Genomic DNA, 24,477 nt, shown 5'->3' on the forward strand with positions numbered 1-24,477 from the left:
CTAGAATGGAGACTTTGGCTATCCACTTCCACTCCCTTGTGATGGTAGAGAAGGCTCACGCTTGGCCTTTTGTTGATGTCCCTTGATTAGCCAGAAGATTTCAGACCTATCATTGAATGCGAAGTTCATTTACTTATTTACCATATTGATGTTCTAGAAATACAGTCATGAAGGGTCCACTTTCCTTTCCCTAACAGCTACTGTCTTTTGTTCTGACTCAAGTCTTCTTTATTCAGTCAGCTAACGGGACTGATTTTTGGATTAGCAGATTTGAATCTGAAATATTTTGAAAGGTAGACAGTCATTGAAATTAACACTCCTTTTTTTCTTTTTTTAATTTCTTTATTGAAATAAAGAAATCTTGTGTAACAGACTGCAGACTGAGAGGTGACAACAGTCTGTGGCTGGGTAGGTTAGACTACTGTCAAAGGAATTACACCAAAAGGAGTCATTTAATCCTCCCAGTTCATACCCGCTATTTATGAAGGAGATTTGCTGGTAACACCAATGAGCTCCACTTTATACACTTCTTCCACATCTGGGTACTCAAATACATGTTCTGTGACGGATGGCCCTCAAACATCGCTGCTGAATGCTGGGGCACACACCATGCCACGAGGTGAAAGACACAGCTGATGGTCTAAGATTTGGACATTGGCATTCAAATGACGCTGCAAATACATCTCCAACCAGAAAGTGTTCAGCACATTGCTCCTTTATATTGCAGCTGTCTGGCAGAACACGCTAAGAAGACAAGTCTGTTTTGTTTAACCTTCTGCCATCTTCCTCATCAAATAAAGCCACACATCAAAAGGCCTTTCTGAATAAAACTTCAAATGCTAGCAAGCTAGTATTAATGTAAGGAAAAGAGGGAAAGAAGGGGAATAACAGATGAGAATCAGAGTGTGAGCTCTCTCCTGCAGGAGGAAGTCAGGGAAGCTAAGTACACTAGAGAATGTTTACTTAAAAGGTTGATTGCTTCAGAACCTAATTTAAAAACTCCACACCAAAGCATTTCCTTAAGTCAGTGTTTAATGTCCTTTAAGCAGGTAGGATGGAAGGTCAAAGGTGGGACATTAATAAATATACAGTGTATGTAAGCTTTGATAGCTGAATTAAGGGCATTTAGCCTATACACTGACACGTGCTGTAAACAAACTGCAAGCTCTAGAGAGGCTTCACCTGCCTACCTATGCCTTATATATATATGTATATATATACACACACATGCATATATATATTTCAATTTTTATGTGTAGAAAGACAATACTCAAACAGTTCACGCTGTGTTTGCAAACTCCTGAAGACTCAGGCTTCTTTTGTGGGACGGGACTGAGCTCCATGTGGCGTTACCCAACTGCAAAAGGTTTAATTTTAGTAACAGTTTAGAGATGCAGAGAAGTTAGTGCATGTGTTTTTATGCAGAGATATTAGTATCTGTATTTTATTTTTTTTTTTGTCAAATTTTGATTTTATTTTTTGATACTTTCTCAACCATGGCAGACAAAATTGATTCAACACAGTTGTAATAAACACCAGGTGAACAAAAAAAAAAAATAAGGCACTGCCACAAGCTTCTTGTGAATAGGTGACAAATGTTCCTGTTTCCTCCCATGACATATGACATATGGTACAATCACTGACAATTAGCCTCCAGTTAAAGCAGCCTTGAGTTATTGACGTGTTACAACAATTTTAGAGGAAAATTTCAGAGGAAAAGTGCTAATAGAACCAAGATGAACTTTTTGCCCTCAGAGCAAGACTTACTTACACTTGCATAGATGGACGACAGGAACCAGTGCACTGAGTAGCACTGTTGCACAAAATTCAACACCTTTCAGCAGGAGACTCAAGTCTATGCTAGACTGAAAACACCAGAACAGTGTCTGCATCTGTGAACACAATGATCAAATACAGTATTTTTCCCTCTTAGAAGTAAATGTAAAACTGTACCAAGCATACCCCTGGCATACCTAAGAAGAAAAAATATATATTAAAAAAGAAAGATAAATCAAGGCTTTTCTAGAGATTCTTAAAGGCAACGTGGTTTTGTCCTTTAAAATTCCTTTCAAAAAATTAACATTATTCAAGTAGGCTGATGAAGAGTATAAAGCTGACCTGGCAATGACACAGTAATTTCTCAGTATTTTATTCCTAACATTACAATCAAATAATACTTGGACAAGACTTCTGCTGACTTTACACACATATATATATACACATATATATACACACACTTAGTTGGTTTTTGAACAGACCCATGTGCTATGCAGTTTCATTCTTTAATTGCGGGTTATACTAGTTAATATAATTCATTTACCATCACGTCCAAAGCGTACTTGTGCTTTTCAAACAGAGGAGAGGCCACTGTATTACCACCTTTCTCCACTGGTTGAATGCTTGTGGAAAAGCAATTCCATGTAGGTCTCTACAGATTTGTTGCTTAATCCATCATAAAATTATGCATATGCTATCAATAATCTTATCAAAAGCAAATGTTCAGTATTTTCATTCTGATTTACTTCTTGCATTATATATGACCATACGTCCTACACCAGCTTGTAGACAAGGTATCTTTTATAAAAGCAACAGTTATGACAAGTAATTCTTTCATTATTTACTACTGTTGCATCCTAGCTATTTTTCAGGGAATTGAAATTCTTTCCTTCATCGACCAGTACACAAAAAAGTAAACTATTTTTCATTACTTGAAGGGGTTTCAAACCCAATAGGCAAAATTTCTCATCAGCTTCACAGCTAATTATAACCAGCTACAGCTACATTCTTAGAGTAAAGGCTAGTGATCTTGCAATGTAAAAAGTATTTTCAGCTGTGGACAATTAACAAACTCAGTAGACCAGGAAAAAAGTGCAGACCAAGGCTTTTGAAAAAAAAAATAAAGAAAAAAACAGAAACCAATTCAACTGCATCCATTGCTTTGACAGCTATATAATTACATGGGCCATAAATAACATTCAGTAATCACCTTGTTTATAATTTAATTCCCTGTAAATTAGTAGTGTAATGGAATGAGATTTTGTAATCACCAGATATACACTGAGTACTCACTAGAGAGTAGGGCAAAGAAAATCTCCCATCAAATTTGCTGTTGACCACACATTAGGCTTATGATCAAGGGAATACAGAAGAATGAGTTAGTCGGTGGAGGTCCAGGATGCCAGTGTACATGGATCTCCCTAAAAAAAGGGGGAGCACAAGAACAGCCAAAACTATTAAGCCACATGCAGAACGGAGTGGCCGCTAACCTCTGCCATTATTATTGTTCTGATGTGCTTTGCTTTTCCTGCATATTATTAGGAAATCACCTTTAAAGCTTAGACAGGCTGAGTGGATGAAGCCTTGGTTAAGAAGGTTTGCATTGCCTCCATCTACCAGCGAATGCAGGAAAGACACCTTGCAGACTGAGGTTATGAATTCTCACAGTGGCAATTTCCCAGTGCTGAGGTTATGCCTCAGATCCAGACACTTCAGTGTTTTGTTAAGCTCCCATAATGTCAGTGGGCTACACTTGTGTGTATCACAATGTTCCTGAAGAGTTTTACAGAGCTGTCCCACCTTCAATAAACAATCTTCAATCATAATTGTTGATAATTACAGTTTCTTTGCATCAATAATGCTTGTCTATGCTTCCCATGTTCCACAAAGGCAAGCAAAAAACAAAGCAAGAGAATTATAAACAGTTGCTGTTTTCTAGCCCACCAACACAGAGAAATTTCAAATATATATTCCGGATTTATCCGCTCTGCAACAGGGCTGTGCAGCTACAAAATCCAAATGAACTGCAGCTGCTCCTAACTTGGAGCTAGTAGCTAGAGGTCCTAATTACCTATCCAAATCTGAGCTGGTTATGCAGCACCCTCTCTTTATTAATCACTGTCCAACTAAAACTAATCCTGGCAGCAGAGATGATAAAGCAGGGGGAAAAAAAAAAAAAAAAAAAAAGGAAAAAACAGGTTCTGAAGGTTAATGTGCACAGCTGTCAGAGGCTGACAAGGAGGAAAAAAGGCTAGATGTGGGATTGTGCAAGTTTCTATATTACACAGCCAGCAAGATGATGTGCTTTCAGAGCTCTTTCCTTCTACAGATGCTGGCCTTGCTCCAAAAAAGTAGACTATTCAAAACAGCAGACTAAGTTGCCATAAAAATTTGTTTGTGGCAGGGCCTGGCTGTGTTAAATACCCTGACACACAGTTTTCTCTAGGATGTCTCAGCTTCCATTTCTCCACGTCTCGTTTACAGGGTTAAATTCAGATCAATAGCAGCAACAGAAGGGATATGTTTGCAGCTCTGAGCTGCAGGATGCTATTCCTAGGGAGGAAAACAAGGACTCGGTACTAATAGGCACCATCTAAATACACAGACCAACCAATTAAACAGTCTATATACATAACCTTCTCAGAAAGCCTTTGCTTCATGAGCCATGGTATTGCTTCTCAGACTACAGCTACTTAAAACCATAAACAAAAAATAGCCCTTAAAGCACTTTTTAATATGTAGGTAGAAAACAGATAATCATTTGGGAGACGTGTTCTCCAAGCCTATATTCAAATGAGTTTCGTACCTCTCCTGCTGGCTACCTTCATTTGCATCTGGGAGCTTTACTCCTGTTCTCCTGCATACCCAGAAGAAAGATAAGAGGGCACATTATGAACATCAGTAGGGAGGGCAGAAATTAGGCATTCACTGGTACACCAAGGAGGTTTCAGTGTTCAGTAATTTCACAGAATTTCACAGAATTTTCTAGGTTGGAAGAGACCTCAAGATCATCGAGTCCAACCTCTGACCTAAAACTAACAGTCCCCACTAAACCATATCCCTAAGCTCTACATCTAAACGTCTTTTGAAGACTTCCAGGGATGGTGACTCCACCACCTCCCTGGGCAGCCCGTTCCAATGCCTCACAACCCTTTCAGTAAAGAAATTCTTCCTAACATCTAACCTAAAACTCCCCTGGCGTAACTTTAGCCCATTCCCCCTCGTCCTGTCACCAGGCACATGGGAGAACAGGCCAACCCCCACCTCGCTACAGCCTCCTTTAATGTACTTATACAGAGCAATAAGGTCACCCCTGAGCCTCCTCTTCTCTAGGCTGAACAAGCCCAGCTCCTTCAGCCGCTCCTCGTAGGACTTGCTCTCCAGGCCCCTCACCAGCTTCGTCGCCCTTCTTTGGACCCGCTCAAGCACCTCGATGTCCTTCTTGTAGCGAGGGGCCCAAAACTGAACACAGTACTCGAGGTGCGGCCTCACCAGAGCCGAGTACAGGGGGACGATCACCTCCCTAGCCCTGCTGGTCACAGTGTTTCTGATACAAGCCAGGATGCCGTTGGCCTTCTTGGCCACCAGAGCACACTGCTGGCTCATATTCAGCCGACTGTCCACCATCACTCCCAGGTCCTTCTCTGCCTGGCAGCTCTCCAACCATTCCTCTCCCAGCCTGTAGTTCTGCTTGGGGTTATTGCGCCCCAGGTGCAGGACCCGGCACTTGGCCTTGTTGAACTTCATACAGTTGACCTCAGCCCATCGGTGCAGCCTATCCAGATCCTCCTGCAGAGCCTTCCTACCCTCGAGCAGATCGACACACGCACCTAGTTTGGTGTCATCTGCAAACTTACTGAGGGTGCACTCAATGCCGTCATCCAGATCATTGATGAAGATGTTAAAGAGGACCGGCCCCAGCACCGAGCCCTGGGGGACGCCACTAGTGACTGGCCTCCAACTGGACTTGGCTCCATTCACCACAACTCTTTGGGCCCGGCTATCCAGCCAGTTTCTAACCCAACGAAGCGTGCGCCAGTCCAAGCCAAGAGCAGCCAGTAATAATGAAGCAATAATCATCAAGGTAGATTAATGATTGTCTGAGAGAGTTCATCGCCTTGGGCCATTAACCCTCATGTGGTTATTAATTTTGCAAAAGACATCCTGTGCTGCTGAGGTCATTACTGCTGTTATTAACTAATGAAAGATAAAACATCTGAAGTTCCCTCTCTCATATATTTAGATATTCACACACCCATTTCTGTATTGTACATGTGCCTGATTAAATTGGTCATTTAAAAAGTAAACGGGGTAAGTGTGTGGGGAGGTCAGAGTACCCATAAGCCAGGCAAATTACCAGAGACTGAGCTCTGTTCTGCCAGCCAGTCTGTTTCCAGTGTCCCAAGCTATGTGATTTAGTAGGGCAAAAGCAGAGAATTGCCAGTAATTAAACCTTTTTCTTTGGTCCACTACAATAGGCAGAGATGTTGCCTATAGTACCACGAACTTCAGCCCCAAAGGGAGTTACAAATACCCAATGTGAAGCTGCTTTGTGACAGCAGCCACCTGCAATTTCTGTTGTTACACAATTTCAAGCAACAGGTTGCAAAAAAGGCTAGAGTAAGCAGTGCTCCTCTGAGACATCATTAATCAGCTGGTGAATAGTCCAGGTCTCTCCACCTCCGTGCCATACTGTATTAGCACGTTGTTCTAAATAAGTGTAGGTCAGCGCAGGTTTGGTTCCACCTTCCCTTTATGTCCCTCCATCCCAAACATCAGGGGTAAACAGGAAGAATGACAACAGTGCAGATTTGCTTCCCAAGGAGGTAATGTCACAGAGTAAATTCTGAGTAAAACCAAGGTGCAGAGCCACCCTGCGTGTGGCTTCACGCCTCATTTCCCAATTGCTTTTGTGCCTGCTTCAGCCTACAGTGTATGTATTGGTTGCCTCTACACTTCCTCGGCACAAGGGAATAGTCTGCTCTGAGCATTATCTGGCCCATTTCTGCACAGAAACGGTTCTTGTAGAGCAGTAAATATGGTGAAGAAAAATCCCTGTGCAAAACCCCAAGAGGTTCCTAGGGAAACTTAACTGTTAGAATAAAGATGATTCTGTGGGTGCCTAGGAAGACAATGATTCAAAAGAAGAGAACAAAATGCAATACTCGTGTCTCAAGCCTCTTCAGTTTTTGTTTTGACTGAAAGGTCATCAAATGGATAATAAAGTTGTCTACACCACTTGAGTGTATTTATCTTAAAATCAAAGAGAAAAAGAAAATTCAGAGGCTTCCCTCTTTTATAAACACTGATCTTATTGCTTGCTGCTTTTTTCTCTCAAAGTAAAGGTAACAAAATCTTCTGAAGGAATTATTTAGAATACCTGTAAGCACAAGTGAGTGAGCTCTTCTGCATTTAATTTTGGTAGAATTTAAAAGATCCAGCTTTGTGTACATGTGTCCTGAGATACATTTCAGGTCACTGTCTCTACACATGCAGTTCTAGTGCTTCATCAAGCCAGCATCAGTAGCTGCTTCAGCTGAGCTTCTTCCTTCACAGCCTTTTCTCTTTAATTTTACTAGTTCTAGCAATATTTTTCATAAAAATACATTTCAGGATCAATGTTTTGGAGACATGTGAAGTATAAGACAACACAGGAATCCATATGAAAGCAGGAAAAAAAATCCTGCTCCTAACCATGCTCAAACTAAAGCAACTCACTAACAGAGGAACAAACCATAATGACAAATATTTAGTAAAACAACTCTTGAAAGCTATTTAGCTTTAAGAAAAGACCATGAGCTTCACAGGCTGTACATGTAATTATGAATTTAACAATATTAACATTTAATATGAACACAACGCTCCTCTCAACAGGCCTGGGGAGAAGATGATGAATGGCTCAGACGGGCAGCGAGCACAAAGCTGGGTAGGAAGAGAGGCCTACGGAAACATGAGGCTAAGAGCAACCCAGCAGCGTTTGTGTGTGGTGTGCGTTTACTCAGGTAGGAATGATAACAGAGATGAACCCAGGCGAGGGGGGGATTACATTAGGGTACCCAACACGCCTTGCTTCCACACAGCCACCCAGGGCTTCTACATTTGTATGCACCCCCAGCTGCAGTGAAATGTAAGTGGGGCTGCTTTAGGAGAAGAGGTATTCAGTCCTCCGAGAAGTAAAACGCCTCTGTGAACCTGGGAGCTCGGTGTTCGTGAAGAGGCTATGGCACAGAATTCTAGATGAGAAATATAAGAGCAGGCTGGAAGAAATATTGTCAATGATAAACCAAGACTGTGTTTTATGTTGGGTTTACTTGTGATCTTTCGTTTCCAACCTTGCCCAGAAAACCTTGACCTCCAGTCGTGTTAAATCTTTTCTTTGTTTATTATTAAACTTGCCTACTGTTTGGGGGCAAGGTGAATCAAGATAAAAATCAGCAAGTTCAGGAAACTCTCTTCTCAGAGACAGCGAATCAGGATAATGCAGAAGTTGCCAAGCCTGAGAGACTCAAACCTTGAGCAACCAAAGGTTGGGGTTACCTTTCCCTGTATGTAACACCAGAATGAGTGGCTGTATTAACAGGTTCTCCTACTGGCAGGAAAAAAAAAAAAATATCCTTATACAAGGAGACAGCTGAGAAACGCCTCAAAACTCCAAATAGACAAAAAACTTCATGGAGAGGGGAAGAGGCGGTGGGAGGTCCCTGGCCAAACAGAGAAACCAGAGGAACAGGTTCATAGAAGGGCTCGGTACAAATTCTGATTTCTGGTCTGAGAGACAATTCTCTGAAGTTGGCTCTTTATCGGTAAGCAAGCAGCCAAAAGATGGCACGGTGCTGTTACCACCACAGAGTCAGAATTGCCATGTTTAGAATCATCCTAAGTAAATATCGTAGGTACAGGATAGGTTCAAAAGCAAACATGTTGCCTAAACTACTCTTTTAGAAATTAAGGAATGGCTGATACTTCTGATAATAAAGTAAATTACATTGTCACACAGCATACATTTTAAGTGTCAGGCTGTAGACAGACAAGACACACACTATACTATAATCATGTGTTTAATGATGGTAGAGATGGGAAAGAAAACGCTCCTCCATTGACAGACAGTTAAATAGGAGACCTATCTATTTGCAAGGCAGCATCGATTCAAATTTCTTGAAGTCAGTGAGAGAGTCAATCACGCTCAAAGAGAATTAGTGGAGCCGCCCCAACTGTCAGATTTGATGAGGAGTAACAATGGCTCCAAAATGAAATATTCCTCAAGTTCTCAACACATCAGGTATGATTTACACAGTTCATTTTTATCCCTAACAGAACACCAAGTCCATTTCCCTACTGGACTTTTCCACCTAATCAGCATGTTTTTGTTGTTAATTTCATTTTAATTGTTTCAACAAGACCAATTAAGTATGACAATAAATTTATGGAGAAAGTCACAGGTATAAAGCTGACCAGGAATCACTCACCTTTCTCCCATAACAAAACATAATTTAAATAAACCCCCGGTAGAGTGGCTTTAAGAATAAGTTATCTGCAGCAATGAGGAGTGGAAAGGCCACTTTCTAAGATAGCAATGCTGTAGGTTATTAAACCACTAGCAGGTAGATCTTGTCCCCTTTGCTTATGCAGTTGTACTGCAGGACAAGGGTGAGGCAAAATCAGCACAATCTAGTTCATAGAATCCAAAATGGGGCCTTGAAGAGATAAGGTACCTAAACCCAAGCTCCAAAATACACCTGCTCACACGGCTGCACGCAGACCAACACTGCTTCACCTCTTCCTTCACCCTTTCTCCTACCTAACCCCTCTCCCACAAAGTTTTTAAGACTCTTCTGATCACCACAAGCCTGGAGAACAGTTGTGATCACAAAAGCAGTAAGTGAGCAGTAAGCAATCATATGTGATCCTTCGTACTGTCAGGACACAGAGGGCATCGGCCCTCCTCACCCCAAGACTCCAGAGCAGGCAGCACAGACTACAAAGCCAGTTCCAAATAAACTTTTAAAAATGGCATATTCCACTATTATTATTTGCAGGTGCTGCTCATCTGAAGACTTCAGCTATTGGAATAACAAACTGCTTTGTTCTTCTGAAAAGATTTTGTTAAAGCCCACTTTAACCATTTGCAGCCATCGCAGCTGACATTCGCCTTCAGGTTAAGACATGACTTCAGAGCTGACAACTTAGCAGAAATCACAGCAGCACCCACCTGAAAAGCTTCTGAAGATCAGAACTGCAAAGCCTTTAACAGTCTGCAGTTCTGTTTCGTGTATTTCTGCACTCTGTTAGTTAAGTAAATTACCCTTCCTCCCTCCCCTCACCCCAACAGGTACTGTATTTACCTGGTAGCACTGATGAGGGAAGTGCTCTCTTTTTCACCCACCCCTAGAGTTTTCTTTGGGGTTTCTGATAATGTTTGTACCAATGAAGAAAAAAAAAAAAGTCTCTTGAAAAGCACTGAGAGGCCTCAGCTTCTGCTTTCCCTGCTGCTTTTTCTTATGATCTATGTAAATATTTACACATATATACTCTTTATAATCTGTTGAAGCACCAGAACAGTATGTGCAACTTCTCGAGCCTGAAGCTACTGGTAACAGGCAAAGACTGTTCAACACCTGCCATACTTAAGCTTTGCATTATGTCCATCACCTGCGGCTCCACGATACACAGGCACCAGCAATACCGCTGCAATCAGCAGCCTCCCCCGGGGAGTGCTGATACCATTGCTAGCAGCTGGGGACTCGGTTAGCCAGCAGCAGAGGTTTCAAGGGCAATCACGCCACTGGGGTACAATTGTTTTGGATTATATTGGTGAGCTTTATCCAGGATTGGTCTCAGGTGGGGGCAACATACTCGTGCTTTTAAACAGATCATATTTTCAAAAAAAAATCTGGAATAAGAAAAAAAAAAACCACGAACTCTATATCCTGGTGCTCTATGGGCAGCAGTAAAGGGCACTTTTTTATTCTTCTTCTGTGTTTAAGCTTTCCTTCTTCCTCAAATGTAAAGTTTAGTGAAAATAGTTGGATTTACAGGTTCATTTTTTCTAAGCTCTCTCCCCCAGGTTCATGCCAGGTTGAGAATAAATAATTGAATAATTTCCAAATGAGCAAAATAAGCATATATGCATTGCTCTCAAATAATTTTACAAACAGGATATAAAGAAAAAACTCAGGCTTATTGACAAAAAAAAAAAAAAAAAAGCAAAACGGTAATCAAAGGGGGAAGAAGATAGCAGGAATTAATTTTTATTACCCAAGAGTAAATGGTGATAGTGAATCAAATACATTAGAGGAAGCTTTTTTTTTGAATATACAATTCATTTTCATAGTGTCATCACCCAAAAACGTAATTAACGTAACAGGTTGGAAATACAGCTTTAAATAAAGACGATTTCCTGTAGCAGTCTTTGAAACAAAGATGTATTTCTGCTTTAATCCTGGATTGAAGACCCGGTTTTAATTTCCATAGAAATGAGATTCCTTCCTGGTGGCAGAGCTGACTGTAAGTACACAGTAATGTAGACCTGAGAGAAAGGACTCAGGTTTAATGAAAATTTAAACAGACTGTAAAGAAAATAAATTATTCCCATTATCAGTAAACAAACAGTTTGCATTGTTCTTCCTCCTTCCTTCACTCCCCTTCTCTACTGTTTGACAATCTCTGTGTGCTGACCTGCCAGGGCAGCGGCTGCTGTTGAGAACAGCCCGTGCACAGCCAACCAAGAACTCTCTGCACTCCTCTGTACTGTCAGTGTCAAGAACAAGGCTATTTGGGCCCTCTGAATTTCCATGACTTGCTGCTCCCAGCAAGGCAAACCTTTCTCATGGAACAGTCTGATTTATCATTTCTTGCATGCTATCAAACTCTCTCAGATACAGATTGTAACGCACACCACCTCTGCTGCAAAACTGGAATTTCATTTCTATGGAGTTGGGTTGGGCCATCCACCCGGAATAAAACACACGCTTCTACACGTGCTTGCAAGGACAAGACATTCACTTCTTGCTATTAACTGGCATTTCAGAAATTCAGCTTCAGTCATTTAATCAGCCTTTGGAAACATTTCTTTATTGTATCAGTCTCCATTAGCACAATAGTAATTAAAAACTGAAATTTACTCTAGGTTGTCTTGAGGATTTGGGGGTTATTGTTTATTTCCCTATACTTGAATCACCAACTTTGAGGCCCCCAGTGGTTGTATCTTAGTGGGAAGAAATCCAGAATTGCTGACACTGCCTTTCGCCAGGGCATGAGAATAAATTGTTTCATTGTTTGTTTTTAAATGTACAGGTCTGAGTCTGAGGCTAATTAAACAGAAGCTTAGAAGCGCCTGAGACTTAAATTTTAATAAAAGCTAAAGGGGAAAGTTCCTTTGGGAGTTCTGTTGACAAACTGCTTAATTATTGGTTTCCAAAACTACTTTAGAACTTGAGATAACACTTTTTAAAGCCTTTAAGAACTTAACATTTCATTAAAACAGAAATATTTAATGCCACAATCTGCATGCAAGTTAATGAAAGTTTTGTGCCTAAGAACTTGTAAAAATTATGACATATCTATATTAAGACATTAAATATTTCTAAAAATCTAGTTATTTGTAGCCAGTTATTTTGAAATGTTGATTTATAACAATTTAATGAAGGCAAGAGGAACGAATCCAAAATGTTTTAAGACCAATGATTGCTACCATAAAACGCAGTCTTCTCCCAGCTTTAGTGAAATACACAGAAAAACCTCAAGGCAAATCTTTAAATGCCTTTAAAATATTTAAATCCCTTTAAAACCATTTTTCACTGGTATCCAGAAAGGTACTTCTGGATAGAAGAATTAACTTAAAGAATTAGCGAGATGAGTTTACTTTGGGGATGGCCTTGTTTTCTAGGTCTGGTCTCACGCCTCCTTTTTTATTATTATTATTTTTTTTTATTATGTTACAGTAGTTTTACAGATGTCTTGAAAAAGAGCATTTTATGGTGGTCATTATGTCGGGCAACAGAATAACCCTTTAGAGATTCAACAGACCAAGCTAGCATTGCTGATGAGTGAATACCTAGCCCATCTCCCACCTATACCATATACTTGTAAAGAAAAACTGAATGGAGTATAATTTGAATTAGTTGACCTGAGGGAAAACTGTTACTGCAAGGAGTGCTGAACAAAAGTTACTTTTTTTTTTTTTTTTTTTAATAAATCCTATGTGTATGTATAGCATAAAAGTTAGATCATTCATAAACTTGAAAAAAAACACCCTTAAGTTCTGCTACAAAACTGACCAACTGGCCTAACATGACTTCAGTGTTTTACATTGGATTTATTTTTGTACAAGAAGAGATCCTTTCAATCTTTAATAATTTCTACTGTTGACTGACAGAGACAATGAGTTCAAAGCAGTAAATTCTATCCTTACGGCACCATAGGAAGAAATGGGACAGCTCTCATTGTGTCTGAACCTTCTGATGAACAAGGGAGCTATCAGACAAGGAACTGCGGTACTTAAAAATGAGATCAATTAGCTTCCCTCTGAAACGCCTTACAGCTTACTTAGATGACCACATTCACTGGAACAGGAGGTACCTATCGCTATCTAACAATTGTGTACAAAGCTTAAAAGAATTGATTGAAAACTCGTAACATTCAATAGCCTCCCTGTAATCAGGCACAATCCTTGTACTGTCACATGCCACAGCACTGAACAGAGCTAGCAGCAGAAAAACCACTGACGAGCCCTACAGAAATCCAACAAGACAATCATTTCAGCATGAATAGGTTCTCTTCCTAACAGAATTAGAGCCCATGTTGGAGTAAGTAGCCCCATAATACCAGATGCTTTCCATTTCAGCTCACCAAATTACTGCAAGAGGTTCTCCACTATTTATTAGATAATTGTGGGTCCTGTCGAGTAAATACCTGGCAGCGCAGTGAGTTCTCATTTCAAGGAAGCCCTTCTCAGAAAAGTAAACAATTTCTTCACAACAGGAAAAAAAAGGAAAAAAAAAAAAAAAAGGACCAATTGAGGAGAAATTGTCTGCCAGGAAAAAGAAGAACATTTTCCATCTGATAATGGCAATACCTGTGTGTTCTGCTGGTTTTGTTCGTTTCACCAGAACTGTATCGTCTTGAACTTGCTTCTCAGAAAATCCTGCCAACTTTTGGAATTCTCTGCCAAGCTTCCTCCTTGCCACGAAGGAGTCACTTGGGAACCTGAAGGTTCCATTTGGTCATTTTGTTTTGTTTTTCAAACCTCCCTGTGCAGTATTTATTACTGTCCTCATCGCACCATCTCTACACTCACACTGTCCCTTCTGTCTGTAACAATGATACTGACTTCCAGAAACACCGTCACCTGGACGTAAATTATGAGAAATCAATTGAAACCAAATGAGAAATGGCATTTTATTTCCAACGTTTAGCATAGTTTTCTTCTCTGTAATACCATTTGAGCAAAAAGCATGCATCTTAATTTCTTTTCTGATGGGTACTTTCTTATTCCTTACCTTATCATGTGCTAACGTCTAGCCATTACTGCCTGGAGGCTGAAATTGAAATCAGAGTCATAACTGTATTTCCATTGACCAATGAAAAAATATTCCCTGACCTACGACAGTTTTAACAACTGATGCCGTAAACTGAGGAAAAAAACACCTCTTCTCACTAATGGAAAACTAACGGAAATTTGCCACGGAACACTACAAAACAGGAGAAGAAACCAGTGCCCCTGCCAGTTTCTTAAATACAAACTCTTCCTTACTGTACTAACTAGCATTTTGGTTTGGGATATAACTTTTCTTTCTCATCCCTTTCAAAAGGGAAATAATAATAATAAAAAAGCATTGTTGGAGATCCTCAGTGTTGCTGTTCCTAATTTAAAAAATAATTTCAGTTCAATTTCAAAACACAACAGATGTACTTTGTTGCTTACCATCACCCTGTATTGATATTATCACACGCCAATTTAACAGCAGAGCAGAAGTATAATTCTTTCACCTCAGAGCAGAGGTTAATTTCTGCTCTTTGTGTTGATTTTGCAAAAGCCAAAAGTCAGGAGCAAATGTGTTACCAGACTAACCTTCTTCTTTCGTTTGTCAGTCACACCCTCTATCAAACAGATTATTGAATAGCAATCCAACCATAATGAGGTAGTGATTAACAAAACACAGTGCTCCCGTAGCAAAGCACAGAGTAAAACTCTTGCATCTCAATTACCGAGCACAGGCAAACAGCAACCTAGTCATTAAGCAGGGCCCCACTCCGCATGACTGATATTAATGTAATATTAGACTAGCAGGTGCTGCTCTGCTCTGTTAAATCTTCAGCAAATTCAATTTAGTACAGAAAATAAACAGCACACTTGTTCCCCTCAACAAATATTTGCATATTTTCCTTACTAAATCCGGAGTTTACAGATCTATCTGGGAAAAGACACAGACAGGCAAAGAGAGTTGACTTTCAGGTCATTTGAATGTCAATTTAGTGGAAGAAACCCTCTGCGCAGAACGACGCACAGCCAGCTACCACGGGCTCTTCTGCCACTACTTTTGCACCAAGTTTTACATGAGGGGGAAAGCAGCACCTAGTACATTAACAACAGACATTTCCCCTTGGCAATGAGCATGGGGTTTTTAGGTCAATTAATTGTTTCTTGGACTAAAATTCTGGGGCAGATCTCCATCTGACGTTGGTTGGCACAATTCTCCCTTAACCCTTTGTACATGAGAAAAGGGTGTCTGCATTTGCTTTGAGGGATAAAAGAGATTTCTCATGCAGGCTACATGAGCTCCCCTCTGCTTTTACGCAATTCTTATGTGAATTCTCCTACTAATTTTATTTGGATAATATAGATTTCATTTCCTATTTCAAGGTCTACATCTGCAAACATTAATACATCTCGGTATCTTTACTCACTCCATTAATCAAGTGCTAAAATTGCACTGGTTAATTTATGCCAATATTTATACAGTAATTATCTGTAGTTCTTGCATCATAAAATTTTACCAATCCTAAGAAGCATTTCTGAAAATAAATGGAAGAGCTCAGGGTTCACCACTGAGACTCGGGCATCTCCTGAAGAAAGCAGAGCACAGTAAGGGTCCATCTCACAGGGTTCCCATTTTTTGGAGCACTCTTAGGTGCCACTGGTGTTCGCACGTCACCACAGTGCGACAGGCGCTTCCCCACGCGCACCAGTCATCAGCATTCCTCTAGACACGGTCTTGAAAAGCACAGCCGTTGAAGGCAATGCTTTGAGTGGGTTTAAGTCCTTGCTTTTTCAAGATACCTGACAATATTTATATTTAAAAAGACAACTGCACTATCCGAAATAGTGGAAATCAGGCCATTCTCAGTTCACTTTTTTCTTACCTTGGTGTGTCTAGATTTGGAGAAAGTTCTCCAAAGATTTTACCTGTAGTTAATACCTCTCTTCTTCCCCGACCTACTTTTTGGGGGGAAAATAAATCTTGCTGGAGCTTACCTCTGAGATTCAAGACTAAAAACTCTCTAAGTCTCTTTTAAAACCACATATAAATCGAAGCAGTGAAGATGCATCTAAGCATTATACTACATATACATCTAAGCATTTTTTTCTCTCCCCAAAAAAGCCAGAGCTTTAGTTTCTCACATGTAATGATTTAATCATTTCCATTGTACTAGAAGAATATGTAAGCTGCTTCAAGGTTTTCAGCCAGAATATAGATCTATACATTATGTATTTTCCTCATTTACTTCTGTCATGCTAGATTGTGAGTCTAATTGATCATAAACTGACAATGATACTTCCACTACAATCGATCTGTCTTCTCACAGAAAGCATTTCTTGACAGGAATAAAGAATTTGGAATCTCTTCTGTTAGCAATAAATGCTTCCACCCAGAGCCCTGGAGTCATTTCGCTAACCTGCTGATGCTAATCAGAACCAAGTGACACACTCTTAGCTTCTCTGTGGTCACAAATTGTTCCAGTACTTAATGTTTTTAATGCTGAAGTGTTTCTGCCACTATATTTATGCAGCAAGGTAGATGCTGCATGTGCTGGAGTTCAACACCTACCAAACAACTTAACATAGAGAAGGGTACAGAAGCTGTGTGCAACAGCTTTTTGTGTTGGTGCTTTGTGGTTTTTGTTGCTGTTTGTTGGTTTTGTTTTGTTTGTTTGTTTTGTGGCACAGCTGAAACTCGATGAGGTTCCAGTTCTTGGCTTAAGAAGGCAAGAGGCCAAAGTGCTATAATCAAAACCAATGCACTCACTCAGGGCCCAAAGTTTGTCTACATCTAGATTTTACAAAGAACCTTTTACTAAAATTAAGTAAAGACTTAACTACTGTTAAGGATGTCTCTAATAACTGGAGTCTTAAGCAGCACCTTTAGCTCCAAAATTAAAGCTGCCCTGAAGGTGTGTAGAAAGGCTTCTAACATTTAAATGAATTATTTTCAGAAGAGGCAATTAAAAAAGGACAACACTACTTCAATTTATCCTTTTATCTTGTAAAAGGTCAGAGAAGTAACCATGTTTAAAATTAGTTTAAAAAAAAAAAAAAAAAAAAAGATATTCAACAGAATCAGGATTGATTGCAGAATTCAGATAGAAAAAATCATTCTTGTAGGTACTCTGAGAACAACCACTCAAACCATAACACAATCTTTGATAGTTTGATCAATACTAGTTTAAGCAGCAATAAAACTTGCTTTGCACCAAAAGTCAATTTTGTACACAAAAGGGTGAGCTCAGGAGTTTTCTAAATAATTTTTGCTATAATAAAAGTGTTTTACTCTGCCACTTCAGAACAGATCGATTGTCCAACATATACCATCTGTTTCTGTGAAAATTGGGACAGAAAATATATATAAACCTATATACGAAGGTTTAAACAATAATGAAATGAAACTTACAATAAAACAGATTGAGCACCTTTTAACAGAATTACTTTTAACACATCATATTTTCCCTAAATTGGAATGGTTTGTCTCTTTTGGATGGTTTATTATTCCTTGCAAGACTACTACTCTAAAACCTAAAGCTTCCAATGTATTATAGAATCTAATATGAAAAGGACATGTTCTATTCAAAAGGATGATATTTGCTTCTTTCTCCCCCCAGACGGAATGCAACTCCCAGATAAGTCACAAGTGGCAGAATTTTTAAACAATGTGCAGGATTTCAGAGACATGCCTCACATCCTAAGTGACCTTTCCCAGCTGTGCAGACATTTCCAGAAAGAAAAACTCAGGATCCAGGCTGCTGTAGGAACTGCATTCAGAAGAAACGTTTCCTTTTTCCCAAGCCAGAAGTCAGTTATCTCTGTGAAATGTAACTATATTTAAGTCTGCAGTGTGGTGGTGCTCACATACTGTTTCATATCAAGTATAAGACAGGTCCTCCAGCCATTAGAAAGGCACCAATGTTACAGCGTTATTCTAAAGCACGTGAAATATTCTTGTAGTGTCGAGTGACTAAGAAGTTCTCCTCCCTCTGCCTAACATGCCAGATTTCAACCTAGACCATTCTTTCCTTTCAAAGGTCATCTGAATCAGAACCTGAATCATGAAGAAACCTCTTTCCATAAAACTTGAGTTTTCCTCGTTTGTGTCTTGAAAATCCACATCTATAGTGAGAAAAACTTTGACAGAGTTGTAGGAAGAATTCTTGTCAAAGTAAGAGCCCTTCACTATCTTACACATCCTGTTTAGGTGTTCAGTCCCCCTTGGTTTGCATTTTATTTTGCACATGTGGGAGTCAACTGGAGGCAGAGGTACCTCAAAAGACAGCATTTCTTAAACATGAAGATTTAACTCCATATTCCACATTAAATTAATGGGAACATTGTTTGAGAAAGGTGCACAGAATTATGCTTCTTGCTAATGAAATGTTTTGTTGTTTTTTTTTTTGTTTTTTTTTTTTCTGGACAAGGTAAGTTATTACAAATACTACTAACACAAAAATCTGCATGAGGTTAGTATCTTCTATGGAACAGTAGGTGGAGAAGAATAACTTAAGTCAGTCCCCAAAGAGTTCCTGTATCAACACCCATTGGGATTTTACCCACACTCAGAGATTTTATATCCTTTGTGACTCCCACATTTTCAACCTAGTATGATGTGCTCTAAGGACAGCTTGCTTCCTCTGTTCTATTTCTCTGCCAAAATTAGTTGCAGGAATACCTGTAGATCTTGTGTTCCTTCAATATCACATTACAAAATGACTTCCAGGGGGCTGAAAAATATGCTTTTAACTTGTAACCACTGACACCAGAAAATTAAGCTACCTGATTTCTCTTGGTGGACACCCACTGTGTCAGTCAATATACCTACTAACATGAGAGTGGGCCAAAATGAAGAGAGACAAGTTTTGAAAGTGAAAAAGAAATCTTCCAAAGCCTTGCCATCTGCAATACATCATATACGAATAGCATACCTTTCCCACTTCACGCTGTTATCCTGCCTCTCAATATATTAGGCCAAAACCAAGAAGTGATTTCTCTCTCAGCAAGAACAAGCTCTTCCTTCAAGCAAGCTCTTATTTCGATTTCTAGAGAATCAACTTCCACACCAGGACTCCAGAATCCTCACAATTAGCACACGTTTCTGTGCATTCAAGACTGCAGTCAGCAGAACAATATTGTCTCTTATTTTATGGATGATATATATGTAACTATTTGATCTAGAGAGAAGCTTAGTATTTCACCCATGAATGATCACAGGATGAAAAATGGAATAGCCAAAAGATAAATAGTGAGAAATGAAAGTTTTAAACCTCTGAAAAGTTTTTCTACATATCCACACACTAGGTGAGACATCTGCACTGCTTGCAGGTATAGCCCCATTCCTGCATTACACATTATTAGATTTGCTGCATCAAGTTTTGAAGAACTTCTATGCAGTCTTGTTTTGGCTCCCAAAAGAATGGATAATGTCCATAATGTCCCAGAACTCAATAACCCACCAGGAAGTTTGCAAGAAACTAGGGGACCAATACCAACACCTGAGGAAGCCTCATGGAAGAAAGTATGCTGTCTTTTGAAATTTAAGGCTCAATCACAAGTGTCTGTCTCAGGCTGGACACAGAAAGTCTGTCACATGTAAAGCCCTAGGCAGAAAAGCAACTGTTTGAAGAACTGGCTGTCAGTTTTAACTGGCAGTTGGGGCATTTGACCAGATCTGCATTTCCATCACTGCTTCTGCGTGCATCAATTCATGGTATAATCTTGCCACAATTAACTCAAATTCAATAGGCAAGGTACAAGATTTCAACTGTCTTTTCACCATTTTTGCACAATGTTTCCCAAAAACTATTAGTTGGAAGTTACATCCCCATGAGAAGAATAAGCGTAAACACCTTTGATTACCGCTCTCTCTCAATTAACAGCAAGTCACATCTACCTGCATGCTTTGGCTGGGTTCTATTATCCTGCCAACAGGCTGCAGCCATAAACCCAACCTCACCAGGTTTATATTTGCTTTGTGTCTGCAGAGTGGTGCAAAGCAGCTGGTACATATCAGCGATTCTGACTGAATAAAATAATGTTAATGAGCTGGAATTACTCATTTGGTATGAACGGTCAAATTGCAATTCCTTTGCTGTGGGGTTTAGGGCCTGATCCAAAGGCCGCTAAAAACAATGACTTGTACTTGGCACCAAAGGGATCATATGATTATCGCAAGCACGTATCTTAGAGTAGTGGTGTTGGTGGGTTTATATAAGGTATATTCCCCTTTCTCTCCTGATCTGCAGCCATCCAAAGCTTTAAATCCTCTCTAGTAACACTCCTCTTGCTGGAGAAGTCTCGTGCCTGTGGTCCTGCTCCCAGCGTAATCACACCCTGAGTGTCAATGAGGTGGCCACCTGACAGAGAGGGTGGGAAAAGAATAGCTTGTTAAATTACTAAGATAAGAATGCCACTATCATTTTGTGTCTAACCCTTTTGAAAAATTATATAGTTTGATTTGTAAGAAATGGAATTTCTATCGAGCTTTGGATATAGTCTCCTATTTTTATGCATTTACATGAGATGTAAATCTAGCACATTTAAAATGACTGGTGCTACACAGATGATGAAAGCAATGCATAAAATAAGTTTGAGCTTCACTTCCTCAAGTCAAAGAATTGCTGTTATGGAAAGAAAAGGGAAAGAAAAAAAAACACGCTTCCTTTTATCCTATAGTATTCATAAGGAAATTGAAAGACAGGATTGTATTCACTGATCACACTTGGAGTACTCCTTTCAAATACGCTTCAGGTCTCTTCAGGGTCAGCATACATCAGTTCATCAGAAATTTTTAGAGAGGAAGGGAGGGAGAAGCCAGCTTGCTCACTTATGACAGCTTCATCGAGTATCTACAGCATTAATGAAACCAGAGCTGTGCCACCGAGTGTGGCAGTGCACGGGGATACACAGACACCCCAGCACCCCACGCTCTCCGTATAAGTTCTCACCAGAGCTAGTGGAAGTCTGGGCTTCTTAATAGCGGTAGCAACAAACCCAAAGCAAGCTCAAGGCTCATGGCAAGTACCTAGGACTTTGTTTCTAATTGGTAACTGCATGAAGAGCACAACAATAAACAAGACCTTACCAAATAATTGTGTCACGGGTTATCTGTGTTTGGAGGAAACTAGAAGTGATTTCATAAAAACTGCAGTGTCTTCTTTATAACGTTACGTATTTCTTATAGTATTAAACTGCAGTGTCTTCTTTATAACGTTACGTATTTCTTATAGTATTTTCCCCTGCTAATAGAAGGCCTAATACCATAAAAGCAACACACCCCATTTCTGATTCAAGACCATGAAGAAAGCTTCTGAGCTTCTGAGGTAGCAGAAGCTTATTTTTCAGCTGTTTAAAGAAAAGCTCATTTGCAAAGTGAAAAGCCACACAATTATTTTTACAAAGGAACTGAAATATGAATGATGTCAGAATATTTTTCTATCTTTTAAAACATTGCTTCCTTCCAAGTATCAAAATCATATGAAAATTTATACACAATTTAAAAATCTCCTTAGGTCAGAACAAAAGTTGGAACATTGATTTTCATTTGTTTTGCAGCTTTTTCAGGCATTTTCTTTGTGCAAGTTCTAGAAAATGAAAATTCTCCAGTTACACAAGCAGCAGGCATTTATATTGCTTAACACTGATATGCACAACTGCAAAAATAAAAGGTGATTTAGAAAAACCTCCATTAGAGAAAGCTTTTTCCTTTCAGCCTACATTTCCATGCAGAGCCAACTTTGAAAAAAGAACAGCCAACAGAACTGTAAGCGTTGCCTGTAAACTCTTATTGCAAGGTGATATATGAACAACTGAAGATCAACATCAGCAGCTGTCTGATCTTCATGGATTATTTAGTTGACCCTTAGCAATAACAGACCCTGGAAAGTTAACAGGGGCATGAGTTATCAGGTGGCTGATCAAGCAATGAAGCACCAATACAGCAAGTGGAAGACAGATCAACTGACTGAGGAATTTTCTATTTTTGTTACAACTATTTTTTTCCTCCCAAGTTCTCTAATAGGCTAAAAGATCACACAGTTAAAAACATTTTGAAAATAGGAGAAAATACAATCAGAGAACAACAATTCCAGCAAAAAATCCTGAATGAATATTGACTGCAGGTCACTAACTCTCTACAGGTACACGCACCTTCTCCCTAGTAATAGGTATTCAGTTATCTGCCACACAATGCAAAGAAAAAAAGACAGCAAAGTAAAGCAGCATTTGGGATGTGCTGCCTATAAAGCCCATAGCTTTCAGAAAAGGACTGGCCACCAAGATTGCAATCTCCAGCAACAGAGGTACATATGCTTATGTTTTGCTTCAGGCCCAATTCATGATCCAAAATTCAGTGCTAAAGCTCTCCCGGAGCTCTCTGGCAATAGGATTTACTCCTTGGATACTCCTTTTTTAAAGGCAAGGCTGAAAACACAGGCCCGACTGTATCATTTCAGTTTGGGAACCTCTCCAAGCTGGTTTACTAATTTTGCGAAGGCTGGTAAGACCAGCCTCTCTCCTTCAAATATGGCCTACTTATCACCTGCAATTTTTGCCCCTTCAGGCTTATGTATGGATGTATCTAAATATCTTGTATATATATGCACATATATATACACACGTGTATATGCAGACACATGTATTTCAAGAGGAAGTAGAACTTTTTGCCTCTGGAAGTTCTCAATCTGATACCATTAATGTGCTAGAGATACATCTGAATTTAAAGAAATTAAGATGCTTAAAAAACTTTCAAGGCACTGGGTCTACCTCTAACCTAGATTAACTGAAAAAGAGGGGAGGCTGGAATCCTCACAGTATTGCTCTAGTTTGGCACCGTGACACCTCTGCGGTTTGGAAAGACACCAAAGCCTCTAAAAACCACGAAGGATAAAGTATGTGACCACAAGCAATTTCTTGAGATGGTTTCATTGGCTAATAACACAGTGATCACAACTGAGCACTTCAGTGTGTCTGTGGGTAACCCATAAAGGAAGAAAACTTAAAAGAACTATATAGATCCCATTAAAAAATAAAAATAAAACCCTGTGCCATAGAGGTGCATTAAGCTAACGGGAACACTCTACGTCCACATGATTTCTTTTCCATTGTATTCTACCTACACCATCCCTTATACACTTCAACCAGGCTTTCTTTTACCTCTACAGACACCTTTTGCTCGATTAATTTTTCTTTTAGCTCGTAAGACAAATCAGTCTAGACATCAGAGCAATTTCTATTAACAGGAAAAAAAAAAAAAAAAAAAAGCTTTGTAAATAATATTTCTTCTAATCCTGGGCTTCTGTTAAGTGTAAGAATGAAAGTCCCTCACAGCAGAAGCAGCAAGTAGTTAACCTGCTCTTTACAATCAGATATGAGAAGCTCTTTTCTTGCTGCAGGAAATTGGCCCCTTTGTGTGCCAGCTTTATTTTCCCAGGTATCATCTGCCTCCACAGATGTGAGTCATTAAGATCAGAACAACCAAAAGCAATATTTCTATATAATTAAACATTTTAATGTAGTAAAGTAGGTATGGTACAAAAGCCATTAAACATCTCCCTTCAGGAGCTTAGCAGTCATCAAACTCAATATGCTGTTCTTAAGAAATCTAGATTCAGGGCTTATATATAACAGTGATGGGTGCTATAGAAAAATTTAAGATCCATTAGCAGGAGGCTTAGATATAGTAGTAACATCTTGCATCTGTGAATGCTTTCGTGATCAGCTTAGGGAACACATCCTACAGAGAAGTCCATAAAAATGAACATTTCACTAATCATGTTTCTGTCTATTTTTTGTGTACAGCTTAAAGAACAGCCCTGTGCCCTTTGATTAGGTATGATGCATTACAGTAAGTCAAAAAAAAAAGGGGGGGGGAAACTATGAATTTCAGATGTTTTCAGTTTCAGAAATGAACTCAAAACACTAATAACTTTTCTTATCACTAGCATCCTTTCAGCACATGTGACACCCATATGCCCCTAGAATGGATCCCATTCAATTCTGTTTCCTAAAACAAGGGAATTTAGTGGCAGATAGGCCCCTGTTTCAGGTGGACACATTCAGGCAGTAACGTGTATGATAAAGATGGATTCTGAAGCACAAAGAAATTCATACTTTCTACATAGAAATCATCTTTACTGGTCTTTAGTGCTCTCTTTCCAGAGCACAGGGAAGAGACTAATTATGAAAACCTGATTTCAAAAAATGCATAAAATTCCACTAAC

General features: G+C 39.4%; 1 long non-coding RNA gene across 1 annotated transcript in view; it reads right to left on the reverse strand.

Moving 5' to 3' along the window:
- The window catches only part of LOC137841870 (uncharacterized), a 98,191-nt gene extending 87,833 nt beyond the window's left edge, over positions 1-10,358 (reverse strand). Inside the window, exon 1 of the long non-coding RNA XR_011088812.1 lies at positions 10,119-10,358. This is a non-coding gene — a long non-coding RNA (uncharacterized lncRNA). The remainder of the gene's footprint in view (positions 1-10,118) is intronic.
- Between the last annotated feature and the right edge of the window lie 14,119 nt (positions 10,359-24,477).

Source organism: Anas acuta, chromosome 18 (assembly GCF_963932015.1).
Source record: "Anas acuta chromosome 18, bAnaAcu1.1, whole genome shotgun sequence".
Lineage (NCBI taxonomy): Eukaryota > Metazoa > Chordata > Aves > Anseriformes > Anatidae > Anas > Anas acuta.